The 18,400-nt window shown below is 44.6% G+C and overlaps 1 protein-coding gene and 1 non-coding gene across 4 annotated transcripts in view; one reads left to right on the plus strand and one right to left on the minus strand.

Moving 5' to 3' along the window:
* Positions 1-17,592, minus strand: part of Plagl1 (PLAG1 like zinc finger 1) — a 104,333-nt gene extending 86,741 nt beyond the window's left edge. For all 3 annotated transcript variants that reach the window (XM_063233423.1, XM_063233418.1, XM_063233421.1), the window contains exon 1: positions 17,454-17,592. The gene's annotated coding sequence lies outside the window, so the exon portion shown is untranslated. The remainder of the gene's footprint in view (positions 1-17,453) is intronic.
* Positions 6,687-6,807, plus strand: LOC111755598 (U6atac minor spliceosomal RNA). The gene has a single exon (XR_002790156.1). It is a non-coding gene; the product is annotated as a U6atac minor spliceosomal RNA (small nuclear RNA).
* Positions 17,593-18,400: the final 808 nt, after the last annotated feature.

The following is an 18,400-nucleotide window of genomic DNA, read 5'->3' on the forward strand; positions in this document are numbered from 1 at the left end:
CAACCCCACAACCAATCCCTTCAGTCCCTCAACCAATCAAGTTGACACTGCCCTAACTGCCACCGGCCCCTGTACAGATGCCAAAATGTTCCCACTAGTATTTTTGTCACACAAATTCTACTTCACTGCTTTGAATCCTTTCGGTAAGGATTCATAAGGTAAGGATTCGGTAAGGTAACATGCATGCACGCACACATATTACACACAAGGGCACACGCATGGGCACGCACATACTCAAAAGACAGCTAAGGATAACTCTCCTACCTCCTTTGATGCACAAGAGCATCTTACCTGATGCCCTTTAAACCAATGTTTCATGTTTCCAACCACAACCAATAGCAACAAAAATAAGTTACAAACTAATTCACATACTTATCCATGAAGTTTTATATAACAATATCTAACTAATCATGATACATTCAAAGATATTTTTATTCTTTACAATGCTGGTTTTAGTCTGCCAAAATGAAACTCAATCGTTTGAAGAGACTGCTCCAATAACTCTACTTCAATTGTTTTAAATGTCATGATCCTAAATTGTTACTCAAAAACTGAATGTGATTTGCCCGAGAACCAGAAAAAAGTTGTAGTTGACACCCCTACTCCACCGGGGGCAATACCTTTCTTCTTTGTATACTGATGAATTCCAACTTAGGATGGTTTAACTTCTAACTTTACCATGGTGCAAAAATGATATGCATTCAGTATAAACAGGACCTTGAAATCCAGTGTCTTCCTGGGCTGCTCACCTGCGGCATGATCTCTCCTGATTCCAGGCAGTAGTGGCCGCAGTCACAGCTCCCAGAAAGCCACGCAGTCCTAAGGGGAAACACTGGACACGCTCACTCCACTGGGAGGCTCAGCCAGGACGTGCAGTTGGTGAGGGGTATTTGATGCATTTCTACTTAGGCTATTTTTATTTTTTATTATTAGGATATGTCTGTGATATATAAGGATACATTCATCTTGGTACACATGCATACTGAAATAGAGTCCCAATTTTGATTTCTCTGTCCCTTCCCATATCTTCCCCTTCACTCTACCCCTAAGTCCCCTTTCCTTCACCAAAAGGTCTGGTCCCCCCTTTTTATTTTGCTCTTTAATTTATTTATACTTTTGGTTTTTCATAGAAGAAAAATCATACCTTGTTTAACATTTCTGATTTATTCTACTTAGCAGTATGGTCCCCAGGTGTAGCCACCGTCCTACAAATAAATTTATCCATTTTTATGGCAGAGCAGTATTCCATATACACTGCATTTTCTTTATCAGTTCATCCAGTGGTGGACATGGAGCTTGTTTCCTAGATGTAGCAATTCTGAGTTGTACTGTTACAAACATAAGTATTGCATACTGTACACTGTAATGCAATGTCTTTGTATGCTTGTAATATGATGTCCTTCGCTTTTTTGAGAAGATACCCAAAATAGGTGTAGCTGATTCAAATGGAATTTCTATGTTTAGTGTTCTGAGCAATCTACACACAGATTCTAATCATGGCTGTAGCAGTTTACATTCCCACCAACAATGTAAAAGTAGTTCTTTTTTCCCCTCCTTCAATCTTGATAGCTTTTGTTGACTTTTTGAGTTCTTAACAATAGCCGCTTTCTGGCACAAGATAGAACCTCAATATTGTTTTAATTTTCATTTCTCTTATGGCCAAAGATGCTTTTATTTCATGTATTTACTAGTCACCTGTACTTCTAAGATGTGCCTATTCATTTTATTATTTATTTGTGTCTATTCATTTTAATTGCCCATTTTTGATTGGGTCTTGAGTATTGTGGGTTCTGATTTTTTTCAAGTTCTTTATGTATTCTAGATATTAGTCTACTATCTGGGGAGTAGCTGGCAAAAAATGTTTTCCATTTGGTTAGTTGTTTTACTGTGCCAAATCTTTTAAATTTGATATCATTTTGTTTGCTGATTCTTGGTGATATTTCTTGTGGAACCGGGTTTCTATTCGCAAAGTCCTTGCCTTTGCCTATGGCTTCAAAGGTTTTAGTCATTTGGGGGCTGGAGGTTTAGCTCAGCCGCATAAGCGCCTGCCTTGCAAGCAGGCAATCATGAGTTCAATCCTGGTACCGAAAAAGACAAAAAAAAAAAAAAAGTTTTAGTCATTTTATCTTCCAGAAGATTGTTTCAGTTTTAGTATGTAAATCTTTTATGTGTTTTGATTTTAGTACATGGTAAGAGACATGGGTCTAGATTCAATCTTTTGTATGTAGATAACCAGTTTTCCCAGCACTATTTGTTAAAAAGGTCACTTTTCTTGATCTATTAAATGTTCAAGATGTACCCTCATCATAAGCCAGAGACCCTTGTGCCTACATACGAGACACACTATCCATGAGGACCGCTTACACATTTCTGGGGCCTAGGGCAAATCAGATTCCTTTACTGGGAGAGTAAACTAGGATCATGTCATTAAAAGAACATGTGAGGGAAATCAAGGGGTGCAGTCCAGGGCCAGTGAGTGGTCCCACCAGGAGAGGGGTAAGGAAAAGGAGAAGAGCCTTTCTGTATATATGTAGCCAGGGAATCTGGAATTCCACTAGCCAGTATGGCCAGGAGGGCGGAGCACTGAATCTGAAATCTGGATACTTAGTTCAAGTCATAATTCCACTACTCTGGGTGAGACACTCTGTAGATGTAATCATTGCATCTGTGACAGATGACACAAAACAGGAGCTCTGTCTGGAGCCCAGGCGGTACACGTACTTGACAAACAGTAAGTGCTTGGTGGATATTAGTAAAGAAATAAATGGATGAATTCTACCATGCTCATATGGTTTCAAGCATGATGCCATGCCCATTGGTAATTTTTGTTTTAAAATTCAGTCTGAAATAACTGGAGACCCATTATACTGGCAGTGCAAGGAGATGGTGGGAGTATTATACCTGCCCTAGAAAGGTAGCTTGCTTACAACATAAGGGAGAAAAAGAGGCTTTCTGCCCATTTTTGGCTCTTTTACTGTCTCCTGCTGTCTTCAACTATTGCCTCTCAGCCATGCCACCCTGCCTTGCAGCCAGCTGATTATAGGCTAAAACCTCCACAAACAGTAAGCTAAATAACTTTCCAACCTTAATTTTGAGTGTTGGGTATTTCGCCTCAGCAATGAAGAAAAGGTAACTAAGTCAGAATTTAATACCAGTGAAGTGGTATCTTTGCTCTCTATACCTGACCATGTGGTTCAAAAGCCTTTAGAAGTGATTGTGGGAAGAATTTGGAAAGATTTGGACATGTTGTCTGAAAAAGCACAGCTGTAATAACTTAGGCTGCTCTATATGGGAGATTCTGATCAGAGCTCAGAAATCTTGCTGGTAAAGACCAGGTTCAGGAGATTTTGGCAGGGAAGAAGGACTGCATTGGCTCTTGGACTTTAGATGATGTGTGTTATAACTTGGCAAAAAGTTTGTCTGCATTTTGTTCATATCCAGAGACTTTGCCTCAGATTAAGATTAAGGGCAGTAGACTAATTAATCTGGCAGAAGAAATTTCAAAGCAGTTGAATGTTGAGATAGTGGCATGTCTATTGTTGGGGCATGTTTGCCAAATTTATGTTGAGAATCAAGAGCAAAGAGCCCAGAAGTATGATTTAAAATGTTGTGAGTTTGGCCACAAAGGAAGGTCCAATAATGCTGTGGACTACAAAGATAGAGCTGAGGAGATCTCAATTGCTGAGAAGGAACAGGAGAATATAAAAGATGGCTTGAAGGCATCACAAAAAGCAGTGTGTCTCAAACTTTTGCAGCCTCAAAACTGCAAAACTAAAAGACTTTGCTTAGAGGAGAAACCCACAGAGCACAATGTTTCAGAGTGGTGGCAATGTAGAGAATTTGTTCCTCAGAACTGGAGTCAGAGTATTGGATGATCCATGTACTCAACCTCTACAGCCAAGGGAGAAAAAGAGGCTGGCCACTGCTCCAGCTGGTAGCGGATCTTGGAAGCATCCATGTGGCACTGGTTTTAGGTGCATGTCAAATGCAAGATTTGTGGGCTTAAGAAGGCTTCCACCCTGATTTCAGGTCTGGGAGACCAGGCAGTGTTCCCTTGAGAGCTGAAGAGTAAGAGGCTGTGAGTGTGAAGCTGAAGGTGCAGTGGAAACCCCAGATGTTTTGAAAAGCCCAGAAATGTGGATTGTCTGAGCAAAGTTGCAAGGAGAGAGCAAAGCAGGCCTAAGAGAGAAGCCATGGGAGCTATAACCACAAGAAATGCCATGAGCATGAAGTCACTCAAGCCCTTTGGAGCTCACAATTTGCCACAGATTGCCTTCAATGTTACATAGGAAACTACAGGACTTAATGTTTGCCCTGCTGAATTTTGGGCTTGCTTTGGCCCCAGTTCTTTGTACTGTCATTTCTAACTTTTGGAATGAAAATGTTTATCTTGTGCCATTGAATGCTGGAAGTGTTTAACTTTGTTTTCATTTGTACAGGGGCTCATAGCTAAGTTTGTCTTACATCTTGGAGGAGACTTGGGACTTGGACTTTTCGGCAACTCTGAAATTGTCAGAATTCTGGCAACCCTTAGAGATGAATTAAATGCATTTTGCATAAAAGGGATAAACATGAGTCTTCAGAGGGCCAGGGTCAGAACGTTATGGTTCTAATGTAATATAATGCCGATAGGCTTAATACTGGTTCTTAAAGATTGTTAAACTTGTTTTATAATGTTTAAGTTGTGAAAAGGTAAGAATAAGCCTGCCTTTGTATCTGGAAACTGGTGTCTGGTTGCCAAATGGACAAGGGGTGGATTGTAATGGTTGATACATTATGTCAACTTGAGAAGTTTACAAGTTTAACTAAGTGATTCAGCAGGGAGCCAGGGTCCTTATTTAGTAAACATCCTGATGCTTAGGGCACAGAGATGATGGAAGTGCTACATCTGCCCTAGGCAGGCAGCCTGCTCACAGTATAAGGGAGGAAAAAGGCTTCTTCCTTCTTTAATTTTGGGGGTCAGGTATTTTGTCTCAGCAATGACAGAAAAGTAACGAAGACACAGTTACTCTTTTAGCTGGACAAAAAAATTTGCTTACTTCAATTATCCCATGAATCCAAATCCTGACAAAGAACACACCAAAATGAACAGCTTCCACACCACTAAACTGATGTGGTCTAATGAAACATTATTTAAAAACAGGTCTTAAATTAATTAAACTGCATGATTGAATTTAAAATTCTAGTAAGTTACTTTAATAAAAAGAATTATCCTATAAGAGCTCATAGTTATTAAATTATAAAGTTAACATGTTCAGTGTAACATAGAATACAAAATTATATAAAGTAAGAATTGGAAGTTTACTAGACCATCTATAGTCCATTCCCCAGAATTAGCCAAGATTAAGTTTTGTAAATGTCTTGCAAACTTCTTTTATTTCTCATTCATTCATTCACTATGATTAAGCACAGAGCTTTTGCAGAGAGCTATATCCAAAGTCCTTTTCAAAAAATTTTTAGTTATCCAGCCTGGACTCAAATTTGCAATTTTCTTCCCTTAGCTACTCAGTGCTAGGATTATAGGCACATGCCACTGGCCCTCGATCCAAACTTCCTTTCTACTGATGCAAGGAAGAAGAGGTGTGTGTTTGTATTCATGTGTAAGGAATACTAAAGGCACTTTTGTTACAGAAGTATTTGCGCAAATTTTGAATGTGTAGAAGACATATAGTATTAGCAGATGAACAATAATGCAAAATTTAACGACATTTTATTTTGTGTTTCCCACAGCTCAGAGTTTGCACATGTACAAACTAAAACATGGAGGAACACAGCTCTTGCTCTCAATTTCCTTTCAATTAATCCATGAGTTTGTTTAAAGTGAAAATGAAAGTGCTCAAACTCCTTAAATATAAACAACTCAACTTTTATTTATTTATTGTCTTTTTCGTTTTTATCGGTACCAGGGATTGAACTCACAACTGCCTGCTTGCAAAGCAGGCGCTTATGCCACTGAGCTAAATCCCCAGCCCCTTCAGTTGTTTTTTTTAAACATGACTGATATTTTTAAAAAAAGAATCCATCCAAGTTTTGTTGAAACTCAAAAAATAGAACTTTCTGTTGAAAAACATCCTTTACATGTAGTGATCCACAAATGTCAAAAAAGAAAAGTACTGCACACTGACTGACCTAGATACTCCTGTCCTTAGATATTCCTGAAAATACACTTTCAGAAACAGGAGTCCGTCAGGAAGAAAGCTCATCCAGTGCTTAGTTTAACACTTTCATTTTACACACAGGAACGCAGACTCATTAAGAACAGTGGCAGCACCAGCCACACCCCACATCTCCTATAGTGCTCCTGGTGCTCAACATCCTAAGAATTTTATTCTCCAGTGGGGTTTTATGTGGTGTCAACGTAAGTTTTTATTTGACCTGAGTGGCCCTTGCCCCCAAATCTAACTCCTTAGAGCCTGTGTGTCTCTGCTACCCTAGAGCTTCCAGGCCTTTCCCCAGCTCCAGGCTCAGTTCCAGTCTCGTCCATGCCCCACACTCCTGCTGGTCATCTCCACTCTACCCCAATCCCGCCCTTCACAGTCAGGCTGAGCACAGTCCTGAGGCTTCATAAAGGGAAATATATGCACACACATTTCCAGATATGGAGCTACCAGCTCTCAGAGATATAGACCATACCATACCTATAGGTACTTTAAGAAGAGCAAAAGGTATGCTTACATTATTAACAATACAAATATGGAAGGACAGACGAGCACTTCCTGGACAAGAACGGAGGAGACCACTGGGTCTGACAGCAGCATACGGTGGAGGCACTCCCATGTACTTTGTGGCATGATACCATCATTTTTAAGACAGATAACAGGAAGTAGGAAGATATTTTTCAAATGGCAAGGGGAACAAGTGCTCAAGAGAGAATGCAGGAGGGGAGAGAAAGGGGAATTTTTAAAAATCGAAAACAAAAATCAAAATAGTGCTTTTGTAAATGTGAAGGGGACCGAGAGATGGGACTAGCAGGGAGTGGCACTGGGTAGGAAACGGAAAAAGAATTATGATGTGCTCTGTGGATGCACCAACTCTCCATAAAAAAGGGAAAACTAATAAAAATAAATAAATATACAAAGACTGGGAGGAAGCACCCGATCCCCAGAAATGATTACACAGCCCCTGTCTTATCTGGGTGCTATATCCACCTAGAGACAGATACGCAGTCCAAGCACATAGCCCAATCACTGGCTAAAAATTAACCTTCACAAGCTGACATAGGAATGCCACTCTTACTTTTGAAAATAATCACAACGATATAACAGAAGTTCAACAAAGACAAAAGTACAAGAGACAAGATGAAGAAAGGTAGTAAAAGGTTCTTTACTTTTCTTTCCCTTCCTTCTGTCTTTCAAGTCACACTCACCTTTTGGCAGCTCTGAGGAACTGCACACTTGTGCGGAATCAGTTTGTGAATTACTGTTTGCTACCTATTGACACTGTCACTTTAAAAAAATAGACTTCACGTTTTAGAGCAGGTTCAACCTCAGAGAAAAATGGAGCAGAAGGCAGAGTTCCTATAGAGTCCCTGTCCCCACACATGTCTATCACCTTTGTCAACACACCCCTGAAGTGGTACCCTTGTTGTACCTGAGGAACTGACCCGGACACCACATTCTCACCTAGAGGCCAGGGTTGACACTGGAGTGCATGCTTAGGGTTGCACATTCTACGCGATGGACAGACACACGACAGGAGTCCACCGTGACAGTAGCAAACGGCAGTTTCACTGCCTTTAAGTCTTTTCTCTACAGTCCTCACTCATAACCCCTGACCGCACTACCTTGTTACCGTCTCCATCCTTTTCCTTTTCCAGCTCATTACACAGTTGAAGTCTTGCAGTTTGTACTTTACCAGATTGGTTTATTTCACTTAGTAACATGCACTGCAGGTTTTGCCCCTTCCTTCCACCTCTGAAGTGCTCTTTTTGTTTTTAGAACTAAACAATCTACCCCAGTCTCAATGTGCAAGTTTATTTGTCAATTGAAGGACGTCCTAGTTGCATTCAAATTTAGACAATTATGAATAAAGCACCTATAAACATTCTAGTGTAGATTTTTGTGTGAACATAAATTTTGAACTTTCGTGGGTAAATATTAAGGAATGTAATCACTGGATTATAACGAAGGAGTATATATAATTTTGTTTAAAAAAACTGCCAAATTACTTTCAAAGATACATTCACTTTATTAAACAATGTCAAGACCTACATAAAAGCAGAGTGAATGACACTTTACATACTGTAAATTGATAAAAATGGGTAGCAGTCTATTTTATTTATATCTAGTTTGTTAGAAACTGTATATTTGCACATCTCCCAAACATTAACAAGATGTTTTATAAATCATGTTTTGTATTGGATTAATATACATATTTAAAAATCAACGGTACGTGTGGTGGTGGCATACACCTATAATGCAGCTGTGTAATAGGCTGAGTCGGGAGCATTGTAAGTATGGGACCAGCCGGGACAATTTAGGAAGACTGTCTCAAAAACAAAATAAAAGAGGCTGGAGACATAGCTCAGTGGCTCCTGGTGATTTGATCCCCTGTGCTTTTTTTAAAAAAGGTTTTTTTTCTTTTGATCACAGAGGCCTCGAGCTATACACCTGGGTAAGGGATAGCCCAGCAGTGGCAGGAGGACACACACATCTTCACCAGCTCTACTGTGAAATGCATGGATATCCCTACCCCAGATGCCATCTCTCAATGTATCCCCAAAGATCCCACCCCCACAAGCTACTAAAGATACTGTATTTCCTTCAATTCTCATCCAAAAATGCCACGAAAGTGGCTTTCTTGGCCCATAACTCTAACCCTTCTCCTGAGAAGCCAAGTCTGGTAAATTGGGGCCTTGCAGAAGTGGCACTGGAGAGACTGCCAAATACCCTGCCATCCCTTCCCTTGTACTCCTTCCCTCCATTTTTTCTACCTCCATACGCTACTTCTCTCTTGCTTCAGCCCAAAGTCTTCAGGTTCATGGACTCATGCAAATTAACTACCAAAGAAACCTATTATTACTGTTGCAGTTGTATCTTCAGTCTGACCTCCATCTAGTTTAGGTGAAACCGATAGTTCAGCTTGTGACCTGGTGGCAGGTTGGTTACCCTGGACCACTTCTATCACGGGAAGGACAGTACCTTATCCTTACTGAATAGAGTACTTCCTGTGGGTACAGATTTGCCTTCTCTACATGTAACGCTTCTGCTAAAACTACTATCCATGGAATTACAGAGTGCCTCATCCATCATCATGGTACGCCACACGACACTGCTTCTGACTAAAGAATGTACTTCATGGCCAAAAAGTGTGACAGTGGACTCATGTTCCCCTCAACCTTATGTTCTGCTGGCCTAAAAGTCTTATTTCCAGCGGGGTAGTCTACAAGAAGGCACAACAATGACTCATGGAACTAGAAACTGAGACTCTTCCCCCACTATTAAGGGATCCTCATGCCTCTGAATCTGAGTCCACAGGTTAAAAAGGAGTTATAGTAATAGTAGAGGGTAAAACTGGACTGCTACCTCACAGTGGAGACAAGAAAAAATATGGAATGCCAGAGATCACACAGGGCATTTCCTAGTATTACCATGCCTTATTACTAAGGTCAGTGGGAAAGTACAACCCAATCCAGGCAGGATGACAAAAGACCAGAACCTTCAAGAATGAAGGGTCCGCCTGCCAGGTAAAGAATCAAAACCCAGTGAGGGACAAAGGAATACAAATAGATAGCTGTAAAAGGAAGTTACAAATACCAGCTATGACCAGTTACAGAAATGAGGACTGTAATCGCAGCAGTTCTTTCCCACTTTGCTCACCTATGAGCATAAATGCTACACACATATATTAATCAGGTCTTTGTTTTCTTTCTTTGTAACATTATGTTGATTAACGAGAGTACTTCAATATTGTTAAATATTTAAGTTACGGAATTTCTGAAGACGTGTCAAATCATGTTAGGCATAATTATGAGATTAGGAATAGTTCAAAGAGCTATGTCTTGTAGTCAAGTGACAAGAGGTAGATTGTGACTTCCAACTGTGATACATCAATGTGCCTGAGTAGGAACTGCCTAGATGGATTGGGAGAGCAAAGGCTGAATGTCTAGATGAGTGGCATGCAGGCAGCAAACTGAGGCTGGGAAAACCCACCCCAGATGTGAGTGGCACCAACCAAGAGCCTGTAGTCTGGGTGGAATAAAGAAAAGCAAGAAGCAGCACGCGTGCCTGTTGTGAAGAACTCCAGCGCCTTTGAGCAGACGCGCTCCTGCTGCCATGCCTTTGTGCAACAGTCTCCAGGTCCTCCAGCCTTCCCACACAGCCGCATACCAGCGGCTCTGAGCCCAGGCCTTTCACCTTGGACAGGCGCTGCATCCTTGATTGCTCTTGTTCCGCAGCTTTCACCTTATTGGGCTGAGCAGCTAGGAGATGTTCTCGTTCTCAGGCCACAGATGGCCACTGGAGACTCACCCTCCTCTGATCCAGTAAACCTACCCAATAAATTGGTTTCTCCAGACACCCCTCACCAATGCACCAGAGAAAAGAGACCTCAGGATGAGTCTTTAATTACTCAAGGCATCTCTGGCCTTGTATGAGGGAGAGGCCACGCCAGCGGCCAAACAGGGCATCCCCCTCACCAACATGTGAAGGACAGAGCAGACTGCCAGGGTGTCCCCCCACCATTACTAAAGGTCAGTCAACTTTTCATTCTTGCTTTTTTCTTAACAGCTCTCACCCTTTATTTGGTTTCCTTTCCATATGATAAAATGCCTGATCTACAATGGAAAAAAAATACAGATATGGCAGGCACTTTCATTCTTTTAAGGTAAATTAGTAATCTGGAAATGGCATGCATTTGTTTCTTATGAATTTACTCAGTGTAACTGAGCCCATGGATCTTGCTAAGGTTCTCCACCAACTGGGCAGGACTCAAAGGCCTGCTGGATCAGTTGTCTCTGATAACAAAGACCCCAAAGTCCTCATGGGACAGCTCTTTCCAGTTCCTCCTTCCAGGGACCATGTGATTTCCTGCTCTATAACTCCTCTTTCCAGTAACAGGGAAGGATCACTTCTATGTGTGATTCATACAAGTTGAGTATCCATTATCAGAATACTTGAGAAATGTGTTGAATTTTTTTTCAGAACATCTGTTTGTAACTGATGAGCTATACTGGGGAGGCTTTGAGCTGTGCTCAAAGCCAGCAAATATTCGGTCTCATGTATACCTTTTTCACACAGCTTGAAGGTCATTTTACCCAATACTTTAAGTGTATCTGCACTTTGGCTGGGATTTGTCACGCGAGACCAGCTGTAAAAATTTCCATTTGCAGTACCTTGTTGGCACTCAAAAACGTCCGTATTTTGGGGCATTTGAGATTTTAGACTGTCAGATTAGGGATGCTCAATCTATACCCTTCACAGCCTGTAGCCCAACCATAGCGCTAAGTTTTCCAGCTATTTCCAATATACTTCACAAATGTCTTCAGCAAATACCTACCATGAAGGTAGTCTTTAAGTCTTTAAGTCTTCTTTAAGTCTTCATCACCTGCCATGAATTTGAGGGAGCCTTGTTACTGTCCTAATAAGCTCTCTCATTAATATCTTCCCATCCTAAGCCTACCCAGAAAGGAAACCTGTTTTCAGGTTGGGCTACCTGAGGTCATCTTGAGAGTTCAGCTTTAAGTTCTCTATCACTACCTTTACTCTTTTACTTTTCTGTTTTCCAGTGCCACAAATCTGACTTAGTCACTTACTCCACAACCTAAAAGAAAAGAGGTTTACTTTGGCTCTTATTTTCATTCTGTAGTCAGCTGGCTCCAAAGCAAGAAGATACAGCAAAAGGCCATCGCAGACGAAAAGCAGTTCACATCATGGCAGCTAATGAGCAGAGTGAAGGGAGAAACCAGACAGGAAGTTGTACTCTACCAGGTGAGCTGTCTCTTCTGTCCAGGCCTCAGGTCCTGACATCACATTTAGCTTTGTTCTCCAGGAGCCAATCATCTTTCAAAAGCCCCATCTTTGAGCACATGAGACTTCATGGGGCATCCAGATATTAACCATCACATTCCACCCTGACCCCCAAAACAGTCCTGTACGTCTCTTTATACAAATGCATTTAGCCCACCTCTAAGAGTTGCCAAAGTCCTAGCACATTCAGCATTGCTGAGAAGTCCAAGTCCAAAGTCTCTTCTGAGACTTACAGGAAACTCTCAGCTATAAACCCCTACAAAGATTTAAAAGAAATTTAAACATTGCCAATATACAATGGCACGGGGCAAACATTCCTGTTCTAAAAAAGTGGAACATGTGACTAGAAAGAATTCAGCCCAAAGCAAGCCTGAAACCCAGCAGGGTAGATGTTAAATCCAGTTGCTCTGTGTCCAAGGCAAAGACACCAGCTCCAAACAGTTTGGGTGTCCCCACCCCATGGCACTGCTAGTAGTTGTAGTCCTCATGGCTTCTCTCTTGGGATGGCATGGATGACTCAAATATTCCATGTTCCTGGCTTCTCCAATTTCTTGGGGGTCTCCACTTCACTCACAACTTCACACTGCCCTCTCGGGAGCACACTGCCTGGAAGTCTTCTGAAATCTGGGTGGAAGCCTCCCTGACCCCACAACTCCTGCATTTTTCAGGCCTATAAAAAACCAAAACAGGCAGATGATGCCAAGATCTGCTGCCACCTCAACCAGTAGCTAGGCCTTCTTGTACCATAGTTACAGAGGCCTTTCAGTTCTCAGATGATGGAGCACTGTCAGCCAAACCCCAGAAAATCAATTTCCTAAGTGCATCCTTGAGCAGGGTGTCCTGGGACTCTCCTCCCAAAGCAGTCTTTCACTTTCACATTTTTTTGCACTAAGGAGGATACAATCTTTCTGATTCCCTGGATGCCCTCACGGCATATCTCCTATTGTCCTGATGCAAAATACTTGGCCTCATTCTCATCTTTTCAGCAGCCTTGCTCTCCAAGTCACCACCTCCTTTAAGGCCTTGCTGAAAACTTTTCAAATGGGCCTTTTGCTCTTGTTTCTCTTGTTTTTTGCTTCTTTTCCTCTGGTTTCTCACAGTAGATCTCAATAAAAGCAAGTAATACAATAGCCTGAATGTTGGACTGCTTTAAAAATTTCTCCATCAGACTGATTGGTTCATAGCCTAATCTTAGTCTTTAGCAATGTCTCGAGACATGAGACACATTTTAGACCACAGCATAATATGTACATGGTCTCTAACTCAACTGTCAATGGAGTCTTTAATCTCAGCTGAAAGCTCCTGAGCCTGGTCTTCTCTGTCTTCACTGCTTTCATCATTCTGGTTTTTTAAGCTCCAACTAGAATCTCTAATCAAGCTCAGTTTATAGTATTCTAAGCCTGCTCTTCCAGCCAGCATCTCTAAATGTTCCCAAACTCTTCATGAAAGCCAGTTCCAAAGGCTTCTAAACCACAGGGACAGATGGTCACATGAATGACCCCACTCTTTTGGTACTAAATCTGTCTTAGTCACCTTCTTGTTACTGAGACACAATACCTGAAACCTACAATTTAAAGGAGAAAAGGTTTCTTTGGTTCACATTTTCAGAAGTTTCAGTCCTTGCATAGGCAGCAGCATGGTGGAAGGACCTGGGTAAAGGAAAGCTGATCACATTATAGCATCCAGAAAGGAGTGAAGGGAGAAATCAGAAGGGAGATGCACCCAAGCAGGCCATGCCTCCAGTGACCTACATCTCTTGACCAGGCCTCACTTCCTAATATCACATTTAGGTTTAGTACACCCATAATTCAATCACCCTTCAAAAAGCTCCCCTTTCGATGCATAAGTCTATACATAAACCATAAGAGCCACCCAACTGCCCCTCAATCCCCAGGTGATGAAGTATTCAAAAGATTATTTGCAACCTTCTAGAAAGGGTGAGTCCCTCTCTTCTTCCATGAAGTGCAATCTTATGAGAGCCTTCTAATCTCGTTCTGAGAGAATGTGACACCAGCCGGGTTTCTCCCTTGCTCTTTAGCTAATGCTGCCTGTCATCTTCATGTTATCATTTCTATTACCCAATATCTTTGTAGGCACATTTGGTGTGAAATGCCCCTTTGGACTACTTGATTTCAAAGATGAAAAATGCTAAATTGAAATACACGCATATGAAACTAGAAAGGAGATTCAGGAAGATTAAGGATGCCCTTTTCTAAGAAAAAACTGACCCAGCACTGGGAACTACTCTCAAAAATAGCCTTCCTTTATACTTTTCTGTGTCCTTATTTTTAATAAACAGATTCTTGGTCATACGTTTCCATCCTGAGTTATGTATTATCTCTACTCAAATCTGACCCACATCCTTGAGTTGTTTGTACATGGTACTCTCCACCACCTATCCAGGGACCACAAACGTGAAAGTAGCTGTGCCAGGAAACAGGATTTCTGACACCAAAATACCAGCTGTAGATGAGAGTAGTTAAGTCACTGGACCAAAAAACCCCTATTTTTCAAATACTATTACATCACATTACAGGAAGTTGGAGAGAGGGGTTCCCCCTTTTAAAGCTCTTCCATATATGACTTCCTTATACCATTTTTGTCATCTTCTCCTCAGGAGTTCACTCATATACCTGAACTTCCAAAAGAAAAATGCACAGATTTTTAAAGAAATCAGTGAGACTGGCAAGGTGACACATGTCTGTGATCCTAGCATTCAGGAGGCTGAGGTGGTAGAATCACAAGTTCAAGGCCAGTCTGAACCACACAGTACCTGAGTAAACTCAAAAAAGTAAGACAGGAAGGGAAGGAAGAAGGGGAAGAGGAAGAAAGACAAAGGGAGGGCGGGTGGAGGAAGGAAAGAGAAAAGGAGACAGAGAGATCAAAAAGTAGAAACATGGCAGGTAGTGGTGAGCAGAACTGCTAACACACACCCAGGGTTACAACTTTTGTCCTGTGCCTCTAGACTGAGGAAGCACCCAGATTGGGTCATGTGTAACTCCTCAGCCAGGGCATGGAGCAGATGAAGAGAGATATCAGTTCCCAGAGACAGGGCCCTTCATTTCATGGTCACTACCAATGAGCCCCATGGCTTTATTCAGCCAGCCTCTCCCTAATCCAGCTTCTTCTACAATTCTAAGTGGAGGCCAAGACTGTTGGGCAGCCTACCATTGATGGTCTCCGCCAGTATCACAAGGTGAGCCAGGATCAAGGGCAGCAGCCGCTGCCCACCAGAGCCTACCCCAGCCACATGCCTGCTGGCCCTGTGGCTGTTCATCTTCACTAGCTCCTCCCCCTCCCCCAGATGACCTGGTTACTCACATTTTACAGATGAGCAGATACAGCTGGTCAAAGGGCACTGTGGAAGGTCACCAGCTAGCTAGTAAGCTATTCCACTTGGAGGCTGCTTAGCTCATCCTTTAATTCATGCCACTTCTATCTATCTACCTATCTAGCTCCAAGAAGCTGGCTCCCAGGTCTGATTCACTCACTTCTTTTTTCCCACCTTCAGTTCCATCAAAGTCCCTCTTCCCTTTATTCCTCTTCCCTTCTTTTGTGCCTGTAGTGTCCTTTTTAAGCTTTTGTTATCAACACATTGAGAATGTCAGTAACAAAAAAACTAAAGCAACTCTCAAAAGCGCATTCACCAAAATGATTTATCTGAAACTATTTTAAGCGGAACTAAATAGTAAGAATACAGGGCACACTTGGAATTTTTCTCTTTAGCAACCTCTTGCTTTACTTTTGACAGAGCTGAGACTTTTAAAACTACAAGCCTGCTCAGTAAAGACAGAATGCCCAGCATATTTTGAAAAGTCACCGTGAAACCAAAAATCCCTTCCATTTGAGGCCATTTGAATTGTATCAGATGGGAGAAAAGAACGTACAATGCTACATACAGCTTTTGCAAGTGGGCTGTTGACCCCCAAGACTTCAGTGCCTCCTCTCCCTGGGCCACACAACACATCTGCTCACTTTTGTCAGCATCCCCAGGTTATACCGCAGCCTGTTTTCACATTGGTCTCCCCGACTAGATGGAGAGGGCTGCGGGGAAAACCAACATTTTATTCATCTTCGGATTCCGAGAATGCCCGGGTACATGAAGATCCTATACATAGGTCTCTTGGAACAGAAATTCACAGTTAGCAGGAAAACACGCGGCTTTCGGGCAAACTGGGGTTTAGCAGAGGGCAGAGCGTTGTTGACAACTGGCTGATGATTTGCCTAAAGGAAACTAATTAAAAGCTTTTAGTTCTTGAGAAGAAAAACTAAACACGGTGTATTTTCAAATCATCCTCCACAGACTGGAGTGTGCTCACTTTTTGTTTGTATGGTGCGGGTTTTCCGAATTAGGGTCACACTATCACTCTCACAGATCTGAGCCCCTGAAAAGCAACCCGCCTTTCCTTCTGCTGCTCACCTTTACTAGGCCCCAACACCGATGCAGAACCAAAGCATGAGCCTGTTTATTGCCACCTGCACCCTAATTTTCTGTCTCTATTCCTTCCTTGTCCACACTTTCCTACATACCATTTCACCTCTAACGACATGTTCTTAAGGTCACTCACACGTGAGAAAACCTTGTTTGAAGTCACAACAAAAGCCCGCTTCCCCAGCTTTGCTCCCCCTGTCCTAAGACCCCACCCCAAAACCTCTGATCAAAACACACAAGCCTGGGGCTCAAGCCTCTGTGCTCTTGATTCAGGGCCTGAGGGGCGGGCAACAGGTGGCTTTGAAAAGCTCTCCACACAGCGAGGCCGCCCCGCGCACTAGCTCTGGGGACCGCTCCTCCTAGGCGACCGTGCCCACGCGGAGGAGCCGCTCCCAACGCTGCCCAGCCGCGCCCGCCGCCCGGCGGCCACCAGGCGCGGGAAGCGAGGCCCGCGCCTCCGCCGAGAGCGCCCCGCCCCCACCGCGCCCTGCGGGAGCCCCGGGGCGCCCCGGCCGGGTCCCTGTTTCCCCCGAAGTCTGCGGGGACTTCCCCCGCCGCCGCCACACCACTTTCTTCCCATCAACTCAGTCCCCCAAGGGACCGGCGACGCCAGAACTTGAAATTCTCACGTTCGGGCGCTTCCGAAATGACTGCCCTCGGTCCGCCGGACCCCCGCCCCGCCCCCGCCAGCGCGCGCGGCCTCCCGGACGGCAGCGCACGCCCCCCGCGGGGAGCCGGGCACCCGGCGGCGCCAGGCGGAGGCTCCCGCTCCCGCTCCCGCGTCAGCCGCCCCGCCCCCGCAGGACCCGCGCCGAGCGCGGCGCTGGGGAAAAGGGAAGCGCGCCCCGGCGGGGCACAAAGGCGGACGCCCGGCGGGCTCCGCCGCGCCCGCCGCCCGCCGCCCGCCACCCGCCGTCCGGGGCGACGGGGGAGGCCAGACGCGCGCCCCGCCGGGGCCCGGCGGCCAGGAGGCCTGCGGCGCCGGCGCGCGTGCACGTGGACACCTGCGGCCGGCCCCGCGCGCGCACTCAGCGCGCCCCCGCGCCCCCGCTTACCTGGTCCCGCGCGCCACGCGCTGCCGAGGGCCCGCGGCCCAAAGTTGTGGCGCGCAGTCGGCGGGGCGGCGCCGGCAGCCGGGGGTGGCCAGAGGTGCGGGCGGCCGCCGGGCGCGCTGCGCTGCGCCGCTGCGACTCGGCGGCGCGGAAAAGGAGAAGGGGAAGGGGAGGAAGGGGCGGGCGCGGCGGCGCGGGTGAGCCCCCGCCGACCCCGGCCTGCTCGCCCCGGGGACTCCCGCGCTAGCTGGGCCGCCCCCGCGGCGGCGCCTTGCCCGTCCCGCGAGACCCCGGCCGACGTCTCGGCGGTGGCGCGTGTGGGCTCCGGAGTCGGGCCCTGCGCGCGCGGCAGGGCGAGCTCTTAGGCAACGTAACTTTACCCCTCTGCAAAAGGAGGGAAGTGGTAAAGCCGAGCCCGGGCGAACCCACGTGTTCTGGGCTGGAAACTTAAAACAGCCTGGGGGAGGAGGGCTCCAAAGACAAGACGCAATTCTCCCGGCTTTTGGAAGGCTTGGGTGCAGAGGGGGCTCAGAGCTTAAAGTGCAGGAACTTCACACATGCAAGCTGCTACTGTGAACCCTTTTAGGGTTATTGTGAGAATGAACAAGATGAGCCTGGAGGCCCTGCCTAGTGCCTGGCGCACCCCTAAGGTGCTGTTTAGGCGATGCAGGTCCCTGGAACCGATCAGAGAGACCCGATAGAGGAAATCACATCAATTGCCAGCTATGTGCAAGGTGTTTGAAATGCCCAACGTGCTTTATTTACGGAGACTCGTGTGTGTGTGTGTGTGTGTGTGTGTGTGTGTAAGCAGTGTGCAGGTGTCAGCACTTCCAAAAGTAAAGCTCGAAGTCCTGTAACTTGCTTAGTGTCTCACACAATTCTGCCATTATTTCAACCACCCGGTTTTTCCACAGTTCCATGTCACAAATATTAATATGTAAAGTATTACT

Source organism: Cavia porcellus, unplaced genomic scaffold (genome assembly GCF_034190915.1).
Source record: "Cavia porcellus strain 051 isolate PalLab524CR breed Dunkin Hartley unplaced genomic scaffold, mCavPor4.1 scaffold_22, whole genome shotgun sequence".
Taxonomy (NCBI): domain Eukaryota; kingdom Metazoa; phylum Chordata; class Mammalia; order Rodentia; family Caviidae; genus Cavia; species Cavia porcellus.